The sequence below is a fragment of the Topomyia yanbarensis genome, chromosome 1 (genome assembly GCF_030247195.1).
Source record: "Topomyia yanbarensis strain Yona2022 chromosome 1, ASM3024719v1, whole genome shotgun sequence".
NCBI lineage: Eukaryota > Metazoa > Arthropoda > Insecta > Diptera > Culicidae > Topomyia > Topomyia yanbarensis.
Genome location: NC_080670.1, coordinates 151,553,012 through 151,566,336, shown reverse-complemented (window position 1 = coordinate 151,566,336; position 13,325 = coordinate 151,553,012).

The following is a 13,325-nucleotide window of genomic DNA, read 5'->3' as shown; positions in this document are numbered from 1 at the left end:
CGGGCCCCATTCTCACAGTCACGTCACTTGGTGACTAGAAGAAAATTTCCTTCTAGTCACCAAGTGACGTGACTGTGAGAATAGGGCCCCTGAAGGTGTTCTGTTATCACCAAGTACCGAGCTTTCTTATTGACGGATGCAGGGGTACCCCTTGGAGATGAGCGGGAACGTGTATTTTTACCTGACCCGAACCCTTACCCGAAGGAATCAGGGCGGGTTTGGGTTCTGTTATCACCGAGTACGAGTCGGACACTATAAAAAATTTATTCCGGGTATGGGTCAGGTCGGGTTTTTTTCGAAACATTTCGCAGTTACCCGTTTTTCCCACATCACCAATCAAAACTTCGTTTTATAAATGAGCATCTATCGAGTGTACGAGACTATTAATAGATTTTGAATTGGAAGTTTATCATTTGGACAATTTCATTGTGGAAAATTTTGCGGTACAGTAAAACGTGGAAACATTTCTCACTTTTTGTGATCTAACTCGTGAAGTTTTGAAGAATTTTTATTGTAAATATTCTTTTTCAAATTTCGGGCTAATTTTGATCAGTAATCTTTTAACCGAAAGGAGAATTATTGCGATTTCACAATTCAACTTTGCGACGTCCAGAAAGAAAGACGAGTGCATGGCAAAGATATATATGACTTTTATTGACCTTTTTGAGGAAAATAATCGAAATTAGCCATCAAATAATAAATATTCAAGTTTTTTTGAGGCTTGCGATCACTCAAAAATTTACAGATCAGTATAATTAAAGAGATTATGTGGCTAAATTATGCAAAGATTTATGCCGAAAGATAAACTAATATTAGGAGAGCCAGGGTCTAGGCAGCGGTAGGGGTGCGTTGGCGGTGTCCCCTCTTCTTCATTTGCGTTGGACGAATGCGCTGTCTCTCGTTTTAACCTCAAGCAGTGCGAAATACATCCTCCAATGTGTTTAGGTTGCATTACATTTTGTAAACTTACAAGCGCTTTGTAGAATTCGTGGATAGTACCGTATATTCGAGCGTAATCAACGATTTTCGTTATTTACGGTAAATGTTAATTTATTGCAGGAATAGTTAAATTATTTATTAGTGCATAAGCCAAAGAGATAAAAAATGAAAACACCACCAACTAACCCCGGGCTCCCCTACTATTTCGGTTCAAATATGGTTTAATTTATTGAATGTCGGATACGGGATTGAATTTTTTAACGCAGTACGGTTCGAGATTTGCATTTTTTTTAATCTGAGGACGGGTCGGGTTCGAGTAAACTTGCAAAAATAGTATTCGAGATCGGCTTGGGTCCGTGTATAAAAAAAATCATATCCGCTCATTTCTAGTATTTTGGTCTGTTATGTTGAGATGCGGGAAAAAGGGAAAAGTTTGAATTTTTATAAAGGTATGTACCCATATTTTTATGAAATACTTGTTATACGTCTAGCGTAGTACAATGTTCAATTTGCAAAATCCACTTGAGAACAAAAAAAAATATCAATAATTGTCGAAGTTATAGCAATTTCCGCAAAACAAAACATTTTTTCAAAGAGGTTTGCCGTGACTACGATTCCAGTCCAACAGCTCAACTGAAAGCATCAAACTAAAAAAAAATCATTAGTATATGTACCTGTGGTGTTCTTGAACGATTGACTAAAAAAATTCCCAGGGATCGCGTAAGGGTTTGTGCATTGGGCCGGAGTCCCATGGGTTGAAAGTTCGAATCTTAACTCTGCACAGCTGGGGGGAATTTTTTTTTCACATATTTGTTTTCGCTTAACTCACAATTTCGAGCTGTTTTCTTCGTTGGAAAGTCTTCAAATGTGCTCACCAAAAAGTCCTCAAATGTGCTTATTTTTCGTGCTCCACAGTGGTGTAACAATGAAATCGGCCCGCTGCAGATTGAGTCAGAAGTATGTATTGTTACACGTGTGATTTAGCATTTAACGAACTTGCCTTACCCGGCAATCTGAGATGTCATATATGACAAAATAATTATCGTTGATTATGGGCGCAGAGCCGTAGAGTGCGATTGGCCAGGTTGGGGGCGCTAATATTTTGATCTGCTTTATAAAATAAGTGAGGTTGAGACAGAAAATAAGTCAGGATAAGAGTATCATGCCCAGGTACACACAAAATTATTGTTTGAAAGTCAAACTGAAAACCAAAGCAGACAGCAAAAAGGCACATAACTAAAACTCTACAAAAGGTAGAAGACTACGCTACGGTCCTGTTAGTCCACAGTAAACAACGAGCAAGACAAAGACTTCAAACTTCTACAAAACAGCGAAAAATATTGCAAACTTTTTCCGCTCGTTTTCTCAGTTTTATAGGAACAAGAGGAACGGAAATATGGTTATGGGCAGTAAAGCAGGCCGCCTTTATAAAGCTGTAGCAAAGATCGTAGAGTAAGCTAGATCAATTATGATCGAGATAAACCCGTACCATGAAAATGAAAGTCTTCTCGATGCGTGGATATACCGTTCTTCAGTATATCCACGCATACCAAGTTCGAATTGATAACTACACCATCGATCTCAACTTTGTGAGCGGGCATGCGAACGCGTTAGTTCTTCACGAAAGTCTTGTCGCCAGTAACGTCATTTGTTTGCTTTAGACAAAATATCACAAGTCTGAGCTTATCTAGGCAAACTTTCGAGATATCTGGCACAGCTGAATATTTCTGAGTCTTGCGAAATATTAGACTACTTCGCGGACTATCTTTGATCCAAAAGAAGATCGGATACTGTCGAACCCAGTTCAATGTGTTTGATTTTAAATGGAAGCTCGGAGTCTTTTGCGACGAATCTTGTTCGACATCCATTTTAGGATCATTTTTGAATGATATAGTTTGAAAGACAAGTCTGAATTTGAGAGTAAAGGAATAAAGTGGCCATCTATCTTCTCACGATATATGGCTGGGTGCAACCTATTTTATTATAAACTGGAACGAAGAATATGTGAAAAACTTAATCAGTTGTAGATCATAAAAGCATATTTTTTTCGTTTGTGCAAAAAGTTGGGTGGGCGCTATCTGGAATATAACCGGAATGACGTGCCTGCCCGTGGACTGGTAATTCAAATCTAATGATGTGCACCGTAATCAACAGTCCCTCAATCAATTCAAAGTTCCTAAAATTGTCTCCTCAATATACTTGATACACGGTAGAGTGCCATAGTCTTCCTGAAATTTAAAAGGTCCTTTTATGCCTGAATCTGCGGCAGGTCCGGACAAGCGTAAAGTGACTTAGTACTTTATGCGGTCGAAACCAACAAAAAATTAAGTCGCGGAAAGCTTCCACACTAAGACTTTGTAACGTTGAAACTCTTGAATGAGCTAGTTTTTGTCGCTCACAAATTTCCTGCCGGAGTGTCATATAGTCACACGTCGTGCTATCGTATGACAAGCGCCATTTAGCACATTTCGAGAAAAACGATTCTTAAAGAGTGAGATTGTATATGTTGAAATGTATAAATGTTAGAAGCTTTTCGTAAAAGGCAATGGATGCTTCTACGCTTTCTGTAGATACCTCTCGATTTATGCGAAGATCATTGACTATATTGACAGTTTTTGCTAAAAATGTAAACCAAAGTCGTTCGCATACGTGTCATAGGTGTGTATTTATGACAAAATATGTATGGCATGTGCACAGATGATGAATCATAAATGATTTGTAAAATTATACGCAGCAGCAATAGCAGGCTACAAAATAATGGCATTGATTCACACAATTTTACTCCCTTATTCGGGAAAAACAATAAATAAAAGTTATTGTTGACAAGCGACCAGACATTATAGAATCTTATTTCTAGTCTTAAGATAGCTGTAAAATTTTTCTTTTTTAAAAAAAATATTTCAACATTGTAACCTCCTAGTTTTAAAATATACAAAATGTAAAAACAAAAGAATTTGGCACCGCCAAGCTAACGCATTTGTGCCTATCAAATAAACGAAATGAATAAAAAAAAGCGACCAGACAAAAAAAATTCTCCTTGCATAATCCATCATTACATTTCGGCACACTTTCCCAAAATAGTGGAAAACTTAAAAGGAAATTTGTTCGATAATCTTGAAAACACATGCCAACCAAGCGCATAAAAAAACTATGGTGAGAAAAGTTTTGCTCCCAAGACGAGAACCTAGCTAATGATTATAGTTGATATGCATAGGAATTATGTATGTCATCAGAGACATCTGTTGGCTTTTTAGTTGCAATGCGGACTTGATGCCAAGATTGTTGTCTGGTTTTTTGTTGCCACAAGATAGCACAACTCGTTCAATCTAGAAATTGGCACTTGAAATAACCGTGTTTCGCTATATCTCAGTAACCCAACATAATTTCAAAATCCTGAAAAACGCCACTTTGAAGAGATTCAGTAACATAGCATATCTAATTCAGTTCACCCTAAAATGGCGTTTGAGTTTCAATGCCGCAAAGTACTTAGTGTGGAAGTTTTCTGTGACTTAGCTTTTTGTCGGTTCCGACAGCATAAAGTGCTAACCCACTTTAGGTTTGTCCGGACCTGCCGCAGACTCAGGTGATTCTCATTTAAAAATGCCAAAACATCCTGACTTCTGCGGACAAAAGATTAGGTCGGCGGGAAACTAAGCTTGCTCATATGACTCTATTCCACCTCCACGCTTTTCAAATTTTTCTTACTTCAACCCCTTGCTCTTGCTTGGGTACTATGGCCCTTAATATTAAAAAAATGCTTCACACCTTCCAGTCTCTTATTAATAAAATGTCGTTACAACATAAAATGGAAAAAATACCTCACTCTTAGTCGTTAATAAAAAAGGAAAAAGACTGATGGAATTAAATAAAGCACTGCGTGCTACAAAGGAACTTTTCCAAGGACGCCATAACTGTTAAACGAAAACGAAAGATAATTAACGCCTACTTTTTTTCATTTTCCGGCCACTGTGTGCCGCTTTTCTCTCAATCCCACATTTCTCGGGCAATTTTCAATGTAGAGACACGACATTTACACTGGAATTCGAAAAATACCCTCAAGAACTGCAAGAAACATATATTAGATAGAAAATAGCCATACATAGCAATTATTAGAGCGGCACTAAGTTTCAGACTGTTCGGGTAGAAACGTCAACGTACAACGCAATCCAATTAAAATTGGTTTTATATCGAGTTCACCGGTATGTGAGCTGGAACCTAACACTTCTAGATGCCGATTTGACAGACCACTTCACTTTTTTTCTGAAAGCCTCGGAAAATGAACGGGAAATCTCAAGTTTTCATAAGACACAACAACCATACCCCTTTTTGGATGCCAGTTAGTACTGGGGTTACCTTCATAGTCAACTTTGATTGCTAATAGCAAAAATAATTTCTATTAATGACTAATGTACATTACTTAGAACTATTAAAAAAAGAAAAAAATGTCATCTTCGAAAAATATGGGTTACCGCTTTTTGAACGCCAGCCATTCAATTTGTTTCGTTCATTTATTCAGAACAAGAAGTAGACGGCAGTTTACCTTGCATGATGTTAGTCCCTACTACTCCACGGCTTGAATTTCTGTTATACGGCCGGATCTTCTTATTTACATTTACGAAAATTTAAAAATATCGATATTTAAAGATTCTGATTAATATCTTCAGTTGCTCAGAGAGTTGCACATCGATAAAAAAGTAATAGAAATACCGACAGACGTATTAGTATGATTCGAAACATTCACTGTGTTAGCATCAGGCATGGTAATTTTCTATTTTCCAAATCCAAGTCCAAACAGTTTAATTCCTTTATTTTTTGTTACTAAGAGAGGGAATATTTGCGCACTTGATTATTTCTACGTTAATAAAAAAAAACATAATGTCGCCACCTATTGAGGAAAGCGATTATCAGTATTTTCATTTAAAAAGTTTTCTCATACCATTAACGCAAACCAAAAGTCAATGAATTTATTTTATCCAAAAAATATGGACGTGATTATTCCTTACTCGCGAGAATTTCGATGCCTGGATGCCATGAATGAGAATTGAAGACATCACGATGCAGACGAAAAACAGTCACCGACATTGCAGTAATTGCGAAGCTCTTCTCAATAGCGATATAGATTTCAAACGCAAGTATATACTTTTACTGCGTTTATGAATCTAGAACCGGAACCTCCTCTAATAGTTAAATCCAACAAATTTCTATCATCGCATTGGTAGTTATTGGTAGGAAATACAGAAAATTTATACAAAAATAGACATAGACTAAATCGTCATGTTAAGGCAGATAATAGTAACAAATAAACACATCAAATAAATAATGAGGCGCAAAAGAAAGCACTAATACCACTACAAAAAGTATATTTTCTATAGCAGTTTACTGGAAATGTGTCTTTTCCCATTTTAACACAATAAATCGAATTTCAAAATGGAGAGAGTAAAAACTGTAATTAACCATAGGAAAAAAAACCAAACGTCGTTAAGGCGCCCCAAACTGAAATACCACCAACGCTGATACCAAGCATATATGCTAAAGCTTCTCTCGTTTAGAGCATAAACCACGCACTTGGAACTAGCGTCAAGCACAATTAAATTAAAATTATCCCACCGCCCACCTGCGAAAAAATTACGAACATGAAACTGTACTAACCTCAAATCAGTTCGAAGCTTTTTCCTACTATGTTCCTTATTTTGTTCGCTGAAGAGACTAGAAGAGAGTAACAATTGAAAACGAGAATAAGAGTAAATGTAATGGTATTCTAGGAAATTATGTATTCCAACGACAACTAAGTTAACTAATAACGCTTTAGTAGAAGTTTTATTAGTATTTTCATTCATGTGCACAGATAGCAATGTTCCGTTGCCTGAAGCTGGACGTTGTTAGTTGTAGTCGTATAATGGTCGAACAGTTCTCGCTAATTACAATTACTACATAAAATGCTGAGTAGGAAACAGTTAAATTGTAAAGAGCATTTTCTAATCTCGGTGCAGGGTGCCGTAATGCTTCATAATTATTTTGGTTCTCTAAATTTTAAAATAGTCATAAATATATTCAAGAGTAGTGCAACACAGAAAATAGATTGAGTCAAAATTGCTCAAGTGGGCCATCAAAATTAGGTGATATCGCAATTTCAATGGAAGATCCAATGTTTCGGTAGTATTTGGCATTGCAAAACCAAATCCAAATGAGTTTTGCGAAATAAAATTGTTTGACCATAATATTGACATTTGAAGTTTTTAGCCCGTTTATTTTTAAAAATATATTACGGGCGACCTAATGACCGATTTTAACAAATTAACCAGCTATGAAATTGTCGCAAGACACAGATTATTTGTTATTTTTTTAGATTCGAAAAATTGATATTTTGTATATTTTTTAAACAATTGTTTATAAAAAATGAAATACAAAAGTGTTCTGCGCTGTTTTTGTACGTTTAGTGCCTAACAACTTGCCTTCGAGAAAAAATGGTCCGCCATTTATAACTAAGTTATTCCCTGGCTAACGTCAGCGCGTACAGATTTCGAACAATGGATTGATGGCGTAAACAGCTTGCTTTGCGGCGACTCTGCATGGACCAACATATCTGTTGCAGGTTTTATCGCATTATCAAAGGATAATAAATGTAAAAGCGACAAGGAAGCGTGGAAAACCATTATTCAGTTAATTTATGGAATTTATGGAGTTTTTTAAAATTTATAGAAAATATACAAAAAGATCATGGAAATATTAAGAAATTAAGAATTTTTACTAATTCAGCCCATATCTTTTAATCTAACGCAATGACATATTTCCAATGAATTTCGAAAAACTTTCCTCCATTAATTGTAGCTCGCATTAAATGCAATCGATTGGTTATAGACTTATGCAATGCAAAGTTATAGACTGTATAATGGTTTGCCACGCTTGCTTGTCGCTTTTACCTACATTTATTATCCTTTGATAATGCAAGAAAACCTGCAACAGGCATTTTGGTCCATGCAGAGTATGTATTTCATTTTTTTATAAACAATTGTTTTTTCGCTAACTGGAAGAACGACCACTTTGTTTTCAACAGATGGAGATGGCTTTTGGTCACGGTTTTAGCCAATATTATTTTATTTGGTCTATCGCCTACGTTTCGAAGGTCTACGCCTTCATCTTCAGGGCAAAAAACGGTTACAATAATATCATAATCACTTGACTATGATATTATTGTAACCATTTTTTGCCCTGAAGATGAAGGCGTAGACCTTCGAAACGTAGGCGATAGACCAAATAAAATAATATTGGCTAAAACCGTGACCAAAAGCCATCTCCATCTGTTATAAACAATTGTTTAAAAAATACACAAAATATAAATTTTTTGAATCTGAAAAATCACGAATAATCTGTGTCTTGCTACAATTTCATAGCTGGTTAGTTCGTTAAAATCGGTCAATTAGGTCGCCCGTAATCATTTTTTAAAAATAAACGGCCTAAAAACTTCTAATGTCAATATTATGGTCAAACAATTTTTTTTCGCAAAATTCATTTGGATTTGATTTTGCAATGCCAAATAGAACCGAAACATTGAATCTTCCATTGAAATTGCGATATCACCTAATTTGGGTGGCCCACTTGAGAAATTTTGACTCAGATGGCAAGCTAATGAGTGAAACGGTGAAAATGAATGTTTCGAAAAAATCTTGTTAGGCTCAACCTTTTTGACTCCATGCAATGACGTTTCATTCTGGACAACTCTTCTTATCACTTTACATGCTCTATTTAGCTCTATTCATAGCTTTCGTTTTATTTGGATATCTGCTGGACGGACTCGAGTATATTCAATATCTACAGTCATTTGTTGTAGAAATTTGGCAGTGTACAGAGCTATGTATAGGCTTGTTCATTTCTGCTTTCTCATCCAGTAGCAGAATGGGACGGAAGTCGCCATTGGTTTCAATTGTTTGATGATAGCGTTTAGAAAAAGTTTTGTACATATAAATATTTGAATATGTTTATCATTTCCACACTAAAGCTGTTCGCAGACAAGGCAACAGTACACACGCCACAAGAAATATTCACTATGGATTTTGTTCTAGCTATTCACACGCTGTTACTGATGCCGCGCAAGATAAAGAGAAAGAAAGGTGAAAACTTTTGCTACTTTTGAGTGACTTAGTTTTATACTTGTAAAATTAAACATGGCATCCGGGCCTCTGGAAGTAAACATAAACATGTAGACGAACATCCTGATTCTTTGGCGCACGATGAAAAGAGAGAAATGGACGAGCTATACCTCGGATCTTCAGATTCGGAGTGATTTTTATTTTGAAACTATCAATAAAAAATAATTATGATCGAACAGAAACAAAACTTATGGCAGCAGAAGAGCCCACTACGTCATTTGTTTATGGGTTTCTTCTCCATATCCTCCTGTTTTATAGGTCTCATCGAAAAAAATTACTACACTGATACATAGAAAAAATGTACCCATCTGTATGGTCATGGATTCCGCGTTAGAATAGCTAGAATTATATCCATATGGAATATTTTTTGTATAGTGTGTCCTGTTGCCTTGTCTGTGGACAGCTTAAGATATAAATATATTGGAAGGAATTTCCTGTTTTAACTACGTGGGCGCATGAAACAATTGGCTAAGATACTGCACGGTTAGTTTTGTACGAAGAATGATGGTGTTATCAATTTCTTTGTGGTCTCCATGGTTAGTAATTTAGAATGATTATATAGAATTTGAAAAAATCCTAAGTAACTCCCATATCCTAAAACATCTTTGTGATCAACCAATGGAATGAAACATTTGTAATGCGCAATTTTTACGATATACCGGTTTAGATACGGAAATCAGTTTAATTTACGAAAATTGTTGGAACCAGGATAGGATTGAGTTGACAGTTTTTACAGAAAAGGTTTATTTTTTTCGATTATAGAGGTTTTAATCTTAGAGCCAAACGCCACTTTTCTCGGTCAAAAAATTTCAAATTTTATGAGCATGAGTTAGTAACTGAATTCGGATGAGCTGCATTTATAGTCAAACGACTATATTTAAATATATTTTCTGAATCAAGGGACTTTTTCTTCAATCCCACAAGTTTTTTCAACGAAACTCTCATCATATGACAAAATTTAATTTCCATTACATGCTAAATTTCGCAGTCAAATTTAAGTTTCAACCATAACGAGTTTGGCCGTAGAGTTTTAGTTCACCATTAATTGAAATAATACTTTCGAGCAAGCTTTCGAGTTGCTGTACGTTATGGGTTGGAATTGGGCTCCAATAATTGATAACTTCATGATGATATGCATATTTAAAACTACGGTACAAGTTACAACAGTGCCATTGCCAACTAATCTTGAATTTATGTACTACTAATCAGTCACTAGGCGATTATTTGTACAAGTGATGCGATATCCCGCTTTATATCAGGAATATGATTTTTAACTTGTCATAGAACGACACATTCGCTTTTATTCCTTATAGAGCTATTATATGTTACAGAGCTCTTGAACATTGCCCAAAACAACCTTCTGCAAAAATAAACATACCAACTGGAATGCGCAGATTAACCTTTCCTAAGTTCTAATAGATAGGTAGCACAACAAATTATTTGGAATTTTTGGAAAATAATACCGACATGGTCAGAAATATATTCATATAGTGCTATGAACGGAACAAATTGAAAGTTTATATGATTACATATTTTTCAATCTTTAACGAAACAAAATTAATATAAATCATTATATTTATTAAATGTATATGAAAATGAACAGAAATTAAAAACAAATTATTAGGTGAAAGAAAAATGATGTACCATAGAGATGATAATTACGTCAACATATGTAAACATTATTGATGCAAGTAAATCAATAAAAGGCATGCAATCAGAAGTGGAACAGCAATGGCAGAATGAAGAGTAACGCGTTTGAGATTTTCATAGAGCAATAGTATTTAACTTACTCAAACGTGGCGTACATCAAATCAATTACAAACGAGCAAGATAAACGAAGGGGAAATCCTAACACCGAAATCAATAATCAGTTAGACTATATAACAAATTTCTCAAACCACACAATTCCAGGTGCATGTGGTTTGGGTAAAAAATTAACATGAAAACCAAAGCGATGTTATTCTAAACTGAGTGACATGAATACAGAAATAGAATCACAACGGAGTCTAACAAACAGATTGAAAGAAATAAATGATAAAACAGTTTTAGAGTATGGTAACAAATTATTAAATGATGGTAAACTGAAAACGGTGAAACGAAAATTAAACATCAGTGATCAATAAAAAACAAAGGTTAATATGATAATTATTATGAACATTGTAAAAAACTATATTATATATGTGACAAAAAGAAGAAAAGTAGAATATACCGTTGATACTAGATTATTATGAAAATAAATACACTATTAGGATTTTCCAATTCAAACAATGAACTTTAGAATAACAAAATCATAAAACAATTGACATAATAAAATCAACAAATTAAAAATAATTAATAAACCATCTCTGTGTGTATCAACATAATGGCTAGATTATTGTGATAGTGGAAAACCATGCTTAAATTTCAGCATGTTTATGTAATATTTTTCATTATTTTCGTACGCACCAACTTTCGACATTACGTTTTCCAACAGATGGTACAATCAATCAGTGTCACTTCAGTTGCTATATGTAATAAAAAATCCAAAATTCTTGAGAAAATTTCAATATTAACCAAAAAACTGACTTGAAAAATTCGTAGTCTAAAAGACTTGAAATAATTCACAAAAACTATTTTTTTCAAATATCGTTGAAATTAAAGAACAACGCCAGAATAAATAAATCAAATTCAAACCAAACCATTCAAACAGACGAAAGAAAAGCTTTCTTGCTTATACCTACAACAAACAGGCAGATGATTTTCGAAAGTTGAAAGTAAAACCATTTTGTTCGCCTATAACTAGAAAATCTTCCAGGAGATACACGCAGAAATATTGTCTCTGTATAGATTTTTGGTCCAAAATATGTTTTGATTAGAAATGGCGTAATTTAGTATAACACAATTATATCAAATTATATGTTATATTTTAGTATAATTTTGTTGCCGTAATTTCGATTTCCTGAGATATTCATTTGGTTGTATTCGTTTTGAAATTCGTTCAAACTGTAGTCTTGATCAGGGATGCCAAAGGTACTGGTAAACTACATTTTTTTCGGTATATTTACATTTGCACAAGCCGTACAGCCCGCTACAGCGACGCATCACTACAGCTCTTGCCAGAACGGTAGCCTAACCGAGTACATTTTCCCGTAGAGCAGTAGAATACATTTTTGTTTTGCTGCTGTACTCCGACTGCTCGGTGAGAGTGTGGCGTAGTAAAGTTTGTTCTCTCGCTTTGTACACTTTTCTCTGCGTAGTCAAAGGGAGAGGCCCGCACACGAAAGCGTTGATGCCGACTGTGGCGTAAACGAACCGCATTTATTGTGGTCGTTGGTGATTGAAAATATTGAATAGATTAAAAATATTAAAAAGTGTAAAATAAGGAAAGAGAAGCTGTACCGCTCGCGTCTGGTGGCTGTACTGGGGGCAGTATTTCTTTGTCATGTTACTGCTTTGCTTACAGACTGCCGTACAGCGCTGGGCGTACTGCAATAGCGAACGGCAGTAGCGTCAAAAGAGAAATGAGAATGTAGGCAGAAAAATTACAGCCGCAGAAAAGGTAGGCATTTTGCATCCTTGGTCTTGATTGCAACAAATATACAATAAAACATTTCGTTAGAATGGGTTATTTTTATTATGCGGTCTATAATTCTCACAAAATATTTATTTACACATAATTCGTTTATTTGACACGACTGAACGCTTAATGAAGCCGTCTTGTCTTTTACGTGTTTACAAGATGTTAAAAATAACAATTAAATTAAAAAAAAAACAAATTATTATTGAGAAACTCGCGCGCCACTTGCCACTGCGACTGGAGATCTTTTTTCGCGGCGAGAAACATTTCATTTCCTCGCCAACTGCATCTTCTGGGGGTTACCCATGTCTCTCTCGTTGTTGTTTACGCCCATGTCATTATCGTGATTGCTATCTTGATGTTCACGATCTAGCTTTTTAGCTTCTTGCCTTTAGGGGTCACGTCAACAAAAATATTGCTCATCAACTTAGAACAAAATTACAAAAGTTCGGCATGGATCTTGTTTTCAGTAGTAGAAACTACCACCTAAACTCAATACTAGGTTCCTCAAAAAGGTTCAATATTCAGACTGAGCAAGCTGTCAGATAATCGAGCTAAGGAACCGAAACTGATATCAAGCAAATTGTTCGACATCTACACTACCAACATTCATTTAAAAACCTTTGAAAACTTTCCAATCAATATACGTTGGAAATCAATGTGTCACTGTTTGTTGTGTTCAT